This window comes from Antechinus flavipes, chromosome 4 (assembly GCF_016432865.1).
Source record: "Antechinus flavipes isolate AdamAnt ecotype Samford, QLD, Australia chromosome 4, AdamAnt_v2, whole genome shotgun sequence".
NCBI classification, from domain to species: domain Eukaryota; kingdom Metazoa; phylum Chordata; class Mammalia; order Dasyuromorphia; family Dasyuridae; genus Antechinus; species Antechinus flavipes.
In genome coordinates, this window is record NC_067401.1 from 380,888,071 (window position 1) to 380,897,197 (window position 9,127).

Consider the following 9,127-nt stretch of genomic DNA (forward strand, 5'->3'; position numbering starts at 1 on the left):
TGTAATTAAGAGATCACTAATAACTTTTTGAACAGAATTATTTCAGTGGAGTGGTGAGTGGTGACTTGAGAAACCAGATTGCAAGGGTTTAAAGAGTGAATGAAAAATGAGGAAGCTGAAGCAGTGACATCTTCTGACAGTTTATTAGTAAAAGGGAGGAAAGATATAAAATGAAAACCTGAGGTTCAAGAGAAACATTTTTGGTTTGTACTTTGTCTATAAAGGATGGTCTTTATCTTCTCAGTAAAATAATTGTCTTTATCTACTGAGAGAATGTTAGAGGTGTCTTTGCAGGCTTAACAAGAGGGGATTGTTTTGAATAGCTTAGTGGAGGTGATAACCAATCAGGGAAGGCATTTAGTAACAGGATAGGTGAAGAGAAGGGTGATGTTGGGATTGAAGAAATAACCCTTGGTTAAATATTGGCAAGGCATGAACGACAGAAGGATAGGAAACTAGGGATTCAAGGGTGAAGAATAAGACCTTGTTGAATTGATTAATTGTAGGGTCCAGAAGAAATATGAGAATGGGGATGAGTGAGTGATATGGAGAATAGGAAGTGATGGAAGAACTAGTGATGAGTAATTCTTGTCAGGATGAAGAACAGGTTTATAAGTGGGGCAGTGGGAGTGGTAAAAGGACAAAGAAGACTGGTCAGAAAGGAGAACTGAGAATACAAGATCATGGAAATGGAGTTAGAGCAATGGTGCATCTTCAGTTGTGACCACCCTTATGAGTAGCTGAGATGGTGTGAAGATGGAAGCTGTGGTCACTGAAGAAATTGTGATGGAGGCCAGAATCTTCAAAGGGGCATCAAGGAGAAGTCCTCAAATGTGAGGGTAGATAGGTTGGGCATAGAAAAAATTGGGCCAGCCATTCTCCAATTGATAAATGGTCAAAGGATATGAACAGACAATTTTCAGATGAAGAAATTGAAACTATTACCACTCACATGAAAGAGTGTTCCAAATCACTATTGATCAGAGAAATGCAAATTAAGACAACTCTGAGATATCACTACACACCTGTCAGATTGGCTAAGATGACAGGAAAAAATAATGATGAATGTTGGAGGGGATGCGGGAAAACGGGGACACTGATGCATTGTTGGTGGAGTTGTGAACGAATCCAGCCATTCTGGAGAGCAATCTGGAATTATGCCCAAAAAGTTATCAAACTGTGCATACCCTTTGATCCAGCAGTGTTTCTATTGGGCTTATACCCCAAAGAGATACTAAAAAAGGGAAAGGGACCTGTATTGCCAAAATGTTTGTAGCAGCCCTGTTTGTAGTGGCTAGAAAGTGGAAAATGAATGGATGCCATCAATTGGAGAATGGCTGGGTAAATTGTGGTATATGAATGTTACGGAATATTATTGCTCTGTAAGGAATGACCAGCAGGATGAATACAGAGAGGCTTGGAGAGACCTACATGGACTGATGCTAAGTGAGATGAGCAGAATCAGGAGATCATTATACACTTCGACAACGATATTGTATGAGGATGTATTCTGATGGAAGTGGATTTCTCTGACAAAGAGACTTAACTGAGTTTCATTGAATAAATGATGGACAGAAACAGCTACACCCAAAGAAGGAACACTGGGAAATGAATGTGAACTATTTGATTTTTGATTTTCTTCCTGAGTTATTTTTACCTTCTGAATCCAATTCTCCCTGTGCAGCGGGAGAACTGTTTGGTTCTGCAAATATGTATTGTATCTAGGATATACTGCAACATATTTAACATATATAGAACTGCTTGCCATCTTGGGGGGGGAGGGAGGGAGGGGAAAAAACGAAACATAAGTGATTGCAAGGGATAATGCTGTGTAAAAATTATCCTGGCATGGATTCTGTCAATACAAAGTTATTATTAAATAAAATTAAATTAAAAAAAAAAAGAAAAAAAAAAAAGAAAAAATTGGGCCACATATTGCACTCCTTGAGAAAGAAAAAACATTGATGATGGAGGTTGGTAGATGACAATCACAAGGATCTTGGCAGTAATGTAAATGGAGTGAACTTGAAAGGAGGAGAGACTGGTGAGTGATGGTAATAGAGGGATGGTTCAGGAGTGATGCTGAGGAGCAAGGAACAAGCTAGTCCCTCCCTTTGACTTTAAGGGAAAGAATAGCTGGCTACCCCTGCAAGGAATGGGGAGCATTACAGGAAGTCAATTTTGCTAGCTGATTGAGACAGAAAGAATGTTGGAGGAAGAGACCTGAGAGGAAAGAGAATGTATTACTAATTGAGAAGAGATGCAGAGACAGAGTGGAAGGGGATGGCATAAAAGAATAGGACAAGAGAGGATCAAAGTTAATTTGAATGAGGATGAAAGTTCAGGAAGGGGTGTTAGAAAAAAGGAGTTTTAATCTTGACAAACAGAGACTCTGAATTGTAGGGAATAGGGAAACAGGAAGCAAGTATTTTCTAGAAATTTTTCTAGAATTAGAATTTTGTAGACATCCATGTAGAGAGAGGCTATGGGTTAGAAGTCCAGCTTTAAAAGAGGACTTTAATTGTCATCAATCTTTCTTTATTATCTTGCTCCCCTTCATGTGTGTAGAGGTGGGGACAAGAATTTGTTCTCTCCTGACAAATGGAGAGAAGGGCATTGGGAGGCCTTACTTTAGAGCAATGAGAGTGCCGGGTCACTTTAATTTGGCTGAGCCATCCAGAGAAGAAGAGCAGAAGGCAAGCTCTATTCCTTTGCCTCACTTATATCTGGAATTGTAAGGGGGATTGAATAAGCTGATCTTTAAGGTGTTTATTTGTAATTCTGACAATGATCCTGAATTATTTAAGGTACTCCAATCCCCCAAAGAATGAGTTTTCCTAGTTTCACAAGATTTGGGATCAAAATATCAAGTGGGGATTAAAACAAATATACAACTTCCCCCCAATGGGAATGTTCTTTAATTAGAACCTTTCAATCCTTTGTTTTAGGGTAAGAGCTGCCAATCCCAGTATATTCTTTCTGTTATTTTTACATATTTTCCATAGCCTTCTATTCTTTTAGGAAACTATTCTTTCCCTACTTACCTCTGGATTGGGTGGGAAGCCATCACTAGTGTATCTTTTATTTTTTGCTCCCCTCTGCCTACCCAGATGACTTCCTATTGCATTATCTATCTTTGCAAAAAAGATGACCACTCATATATAAGAAAAAAATGGGATTTACTCTTCAGAATATTAACTTTAGCTCTTCCTCTTTCCTTTTTTTTCTGATTCTTTGATATTCTCTAAAATTTGGAATTAAGCCAGTACAATGTTAAAATGTCCATACCCTTTGATTCAAGTTTCCATGGCTGGGCATTTACCTAAAAAAAGATATGGACCAAAGCCCCTAAACTCCCATATTTATATTTATAGCAAAACTTTTTGTAATAACTTTTGTGGATAACTTGTGTTTTTATTCCTGAGTTATTTTTACCTTCTGAATCCAATTCTCCCTGTGCAGCGGGAGAACTGTTTGGTTCTGCAAATATGTATTGTATCTAGGATATACTGCAACATATTTAACATATATAGAACTGCTTGCCATCTTGGGGGGGAGGGAGGGAGGGGAAAAAACGAAACATAAGTGATTGCAAGGGATAATGCTGTGTAAAAATTATCCTGGCATGGATTCTGTCAATACAAAGTTATTATTAAATAAAATTAAATTAAAAAAAAAAAGAAAAAAAAAAAAAGAAAAAATTGGGCCACATATTGCACTCCTTGAGAAAGAAAAAACATTGATGATGGAGGTTGGTAGATGACAATCACAAGGATCTTGGCAGTAATGTAAATGGAGTGAACTTGAAAGGAGGAGAGACTGGTGAGTGATGGTAATAGAGGGATGGTTCAGGAGTGATGCTGAGGAGCAAGGAACAAGCTAGTCCCTCCCTTTGACTTTAAGGGAAAGAATAGCTGGCTACCCCTGCAAGGAATGGGGAGCATTACAGGAAGTCAATTTTGCTAGCTGATTGAGACAGAAAGAATGTTGGAGGAAGAGACCTGAGAGGAAAGAGAATGTATTACTAATTGAGAAGAGATGCAGAGACAGAGTGGAAGGGGATGGCATAAAAGAATAGGACAAGAGAGGATCAAAGTTAATTTGAATGAGGATGAAAGTTCAGGAAGGGGTGTTAGAAAAAAGGAGTTTTAATCTTGACAAACAGAGACTCTGAATTGTAGGGAATAGGGAAACAGGAAGCAAGTATTTTCTAGAAATTTTTCTAGAATTAGAATTTTGTAGACATCCATGTAGAGAGAGGCTATGGGTTAGAAGTCCAGCTTTAAAAGAGGACTTTAATTGTCATCAATCTTTCTTTATTATCTTGCTCCCCTTCATGTGTGTAGAGGTGGGGACAAGAATTTGTTCTCTCCTGACAAATGGAGAGAAGGGCATTGGGAGGCCTTACTTTAGAGCAATGAGAGTGCCGGGTCACTTTAATTTGGCTGAGCCATCCAGAGAAGAAGAGCAGAAGGCAAGCTCTATTCCTTTGCCTCACTTATATCTGGAATTGTAAGGGGGATTGAATAAGCTGATCTTTAAGGTGTTTATTTGTAATTCTGACAATGATCCTGAATTATTTAAGGTACTCCAATCCCCCAAAGAATGAGTTTTCCTAGTTTCACAAGATTTGGGATCAAAATATCAAGTGGGGATTAAAACAAATATACAACTTCCCCCCAATGGGAATGTTCTTTAATTAGAACCTTTCAATCCTTTGTTTTAGAGTAAGAGCTGCCAATCCCAGTATATTCTTTCTGTTATTTTTACATATTTTCCATAGCTTTCTATTCTTTTAGGAAACTATTCTTTCTCTACTTACCTCTGGATTGGGTGGGAAGCCATCACTAATGTATCTTTTATTTTTTGCTCCCCTCTGCCTACCCGGATGACTTCCTATTGCATTATCTATCTTTGCAAAAAAGATGACCACTCATATATAAGAAAAAATGGGATTTAGTCTTCAGAATATTAACTTTAGCTCTTCCTCTTTCCTTTTTTTTTCTGATTCTTTGATATTCTCTAAAATTTGGAATTAAGCCAGTACAATGTTAAAATGTCCATACCCTTTGATTCAAATTTCCATGGCTGGGCATTTACCTAAAAAAAGACATGGACCAAAGCTCCTAAACTTCCATGTTTATATTTATAGCAAAACTTTTTGTAATAACTTTTGTGGATAACTTGTGTTTTTATGTCACTTGAATTTCCATCTATATTCCTCCCTCTCTCAAGTAGCCATTTCCTATAGCAAGTAATTTTTTAAATGAAAAAAGGGGAAAAGAGAAAAAAAATAAACAAATAAAATTAATACATAGAAAAATCTGAATATATATATATATATATATATATATATATATATCAATATTCCACATCTGTAGATCTTCCATTTCTACAAAAGAATGGGAATGGGAGAGAGAAGGCATCTTTTCATATCTCATCTTTGTGAGGAAACCTAGACTTCATAATTTTGTAACATTAATTTTTTGTTGTTTTGTGCTTGTTATTCTTTCCACTCGTATTGTTTCATTGTATATGTTGTTTTATTGGCTGTGATTACTTCACTTTGTACCAGTTCACTAAGTTTTTCCATGTTTCTCTGCATTCATCATATTCATCCTTTCTTACAACATAGGATTGTTCCATGCTTTCATGTAGCATAGTTTGTTTAGCCACTCCCTACTTGATGAATATTGATTTTGTTTCTACTTTTTCTTGACATTACTAAAAATGATACTTTAAATATTTTGGTGTCTATGGAACCTTTAAAAAGTCAGTAATGTCTTTGGGAATATATGTCTAGTAGAGAAATCTCTGGGTCAAAGGATATGGACATTTTAGTATTTAATATTAAAGTATAGTTGCTTTATTTGTATAATTTCACAATTGATCCTTGAGGCACAAGCCTTAAAGTCACTGGCATAGTCTATATCCTGTTTAGATGTGTTGAGGTAAAGATCACAATGTGAACTTTTAAGGATTTAAGTTTCCTGATGTTTTTTCATGTGTGTTTTTTTCTTCCATGTGCAGTCTTTCTTCTTATCTCATAAATTCAGCTCTGATTACTCCAATTCAGCACATATTTCCTTCTTTCGAGGTTTTTAAGTGGGAGAGATAAGTAATAAACAAATATTGAGCCTCATTCCAGTCATGTCATAGCAGATATGTATATAATGCTTAAAGTCTGACAAAACACTTTATAAACATTACCTCAATTTGATTCTCACAATAATCCTGGGAGGCAAGCATAATGATTATTTTGCAGATGAAGACACTGATGCTTAGAGAGTTAAAGTGACTTACCCAGGATCACACAGCTAGTTAGTATCAGAAGTGAGATTTGAATCCCATTCTTCCTGTCTCATGTTCTTATAACTACATCACATAGTTCCTGAAGGGAAGAGAATTGTCAAGAAGAAAGAGATATCAAAGGTCAACTTGAGAATTGATCATCATATAATCTTGCTGTTGCTGTGTATAATAATCTCCTAGTTCTGTTCATTTCACTTAGCATCAGTTCCTGTAAGTCTCTCTAGGCTTCTCTGAAATCATCCTGCTGATTGTTTCGTAAAGAACAATAATGGAATGGGAAGTCTTAACAGCAGTCAGTAGAAATGAGAGAGTAGGAGAGGATTATGACATGAAAGTTGTCAGGGAAGGGAATTTTATATTTTTAAGCATTGGAAGTAGGGCAACTCCAAGGAATGATGAAGTCAAAGATGGGGGCATGACAGTGGACAATTAATATGGAATAGAGGCAGAAATCATAGATATTGAATATTAATTAACATGTTAGAAGTATTATTAGAATGAATGCATAGTCACTGTGGATGATATCACAGGATTTTCCCCAGGAGCAGCAGGACAGACTTGGAATAATAATAATAATAGCTGACATAGGATTGTGGATCTAGAGATGGAAGGGACTTTTGAAGTCACCTAGTCCAACACTCTCATTTAACATTTGATAGGAAACCTAGAAAGGTAGAACATCTTGTCCAAAGTCACACACAATTGGCAGAGCCAAGATTTAACCGATAGAAGTAGATGCTATTATTATCATCTCATTTCACAGATGAGAAAATGGACATCTTCTAGTCTATATGGTATTTCAAGGTATATATCATGAATCTCATATGTACGTTATCTCTTTGATCCTCAACAACAATTCTACTAGGTAAGAGCTATTATTTCTATTTTGCAGATGGGAAAACCGAGGCTAAAAGAGACTAAATGACTTATCCCAGAGTTACAGAACTATTAAATCTGAGTCAGATTTTCTGTATGATTATCCTATGCTGACTCTCAATAGATTTTGAACCAGTGGTCCCTATGCTTTGTTTTTATTATTTATAAAAGGAAATATGTATCCTTTTCTCTGTGCTCCAGAGACTTCTTTTCTTCACATATGTTCTTCTCTATGTCTCTGTAATTGTCTCTCTTCTCCTATTTCTGTATTCCTTTCTCTGCTACTATTTCTGATCTAACTATTCTCTCAAGCTCTTTTGAATTAGTTTTTGCTATATTTTATCCTTTTCTTCAGCCCATTTTCTTGGCTTCTCTGGATACTAAGTAGCATCTTTTAACATTTTTTCTTTTCTTATTTTATTTTAATTAAAGCCGTTTATTTTCAAAACATATGTATAGATAATTTTTAATATTTAGCTTTACAAAACCTTGTGTTCCAAAATTCTTTTTCCTTTTCTTTCCCCCACCCCGTCTCCTAATCCAATATAAAATTTATAACAAATGACTGCCTTACTAAAAATCCCCTTCCTTAAAGCTAGTGTCTTTCTGTTGATAATTAAACTTAATTCTGCCTCATCCCTGACACTTTTGCTTGCTTGCTATGAATACAGGAACACACCCCTAAGCTTCTGCAACTTATAACTAAAGATAATGTGGACCTCTTGGGTAGAAAACTTTAGATCAAGGCAATTCTCAGTAGTAGACATTGGTAAATTGGATAGATGATATAATTCTTTGGCTCTTAGGTTTATATAGGCTTCCTAGGTTTATACAGGATCTAGAGTTGGCAGGGGCCAAAAAAATTATCTATCCCTCTCCCACCTTTTATTAGGGAGGAAGCCTGATCTCTTTGCCCAATTTAGATTTCTGTTTGTCCCCATCCTACTTCTCACATATTTGCAAATCTCTTAGCCCAGTATCTTTCACCTGGTAGCTAGATTTCACTCCTTATTTCACCTATTATTAATTTATTAGTGTGAATCTAAGTCCTTGCTTATTCCAATTACTTGCTTGCATTTTTTTTTGGGGGGGTGTATTCTTATAGTCTACATTGGGCTTAAGGCACTGTGGAATTTTCTTTTTAATTGTCCTTTCCTCTTTCCTCCCACTTCTATCAAGGTGGTTAGGTGGTTCAGTGGATAGAGTACTACTCCTCGAGTCAAGAAGGCTTGAATCTAAATCCTATTGTGTGACCCTAAGCAAGTCACTTAACCTCAACTTGCCTATTTTCTTGTTTGTAAAATGAGATGATAATAATAGCATCTACTTCTGTGAAGTTGTGAAACCAAATCAATAATATTTGTAAAGTGCTTTTCAAAGTTTTAAACATTTTGTAAATACTATTATTTTTATCACTATAATCCAACCATTTACCACTTTATACCCAGACTACAATAATCTGGTAACTGGAATCAAAGTTTCTCGTATCTTTTTAAAATTTTTTTCCCAATTAATCTATCACATCACTGCCATGGAAATATTACTTATGCATCACTTTTTACCATTCTTCCCCTTTTAAGGACTTCCTATAGTTCTCTATCACATATATCAATATCAAGGTCCTCCACAACTTGAACTATATCAACAATAATAGTTAACATTTATATAGTGTTTTAAGATTTGCAGAGCACTATAGATCTATGTATCTAAGTATGTGTGTATGTATGTACCTCTCTCTCCCTCTCTCTGTCTCTCTTCTCATTTGATCTTCTCAACAACTTCATAAGGGAGATGCTATAATTATCAATCACATTTTATAAGAACACTGAGGCAGACAGAGGCCAAATGAATTGCTCAGTCACATAGCTGCTCAGTGGGTAGAGCTTGCTGAGACATCAAAAATGCCAAGGTCATCCACACATCATTCCAGGCCATCACA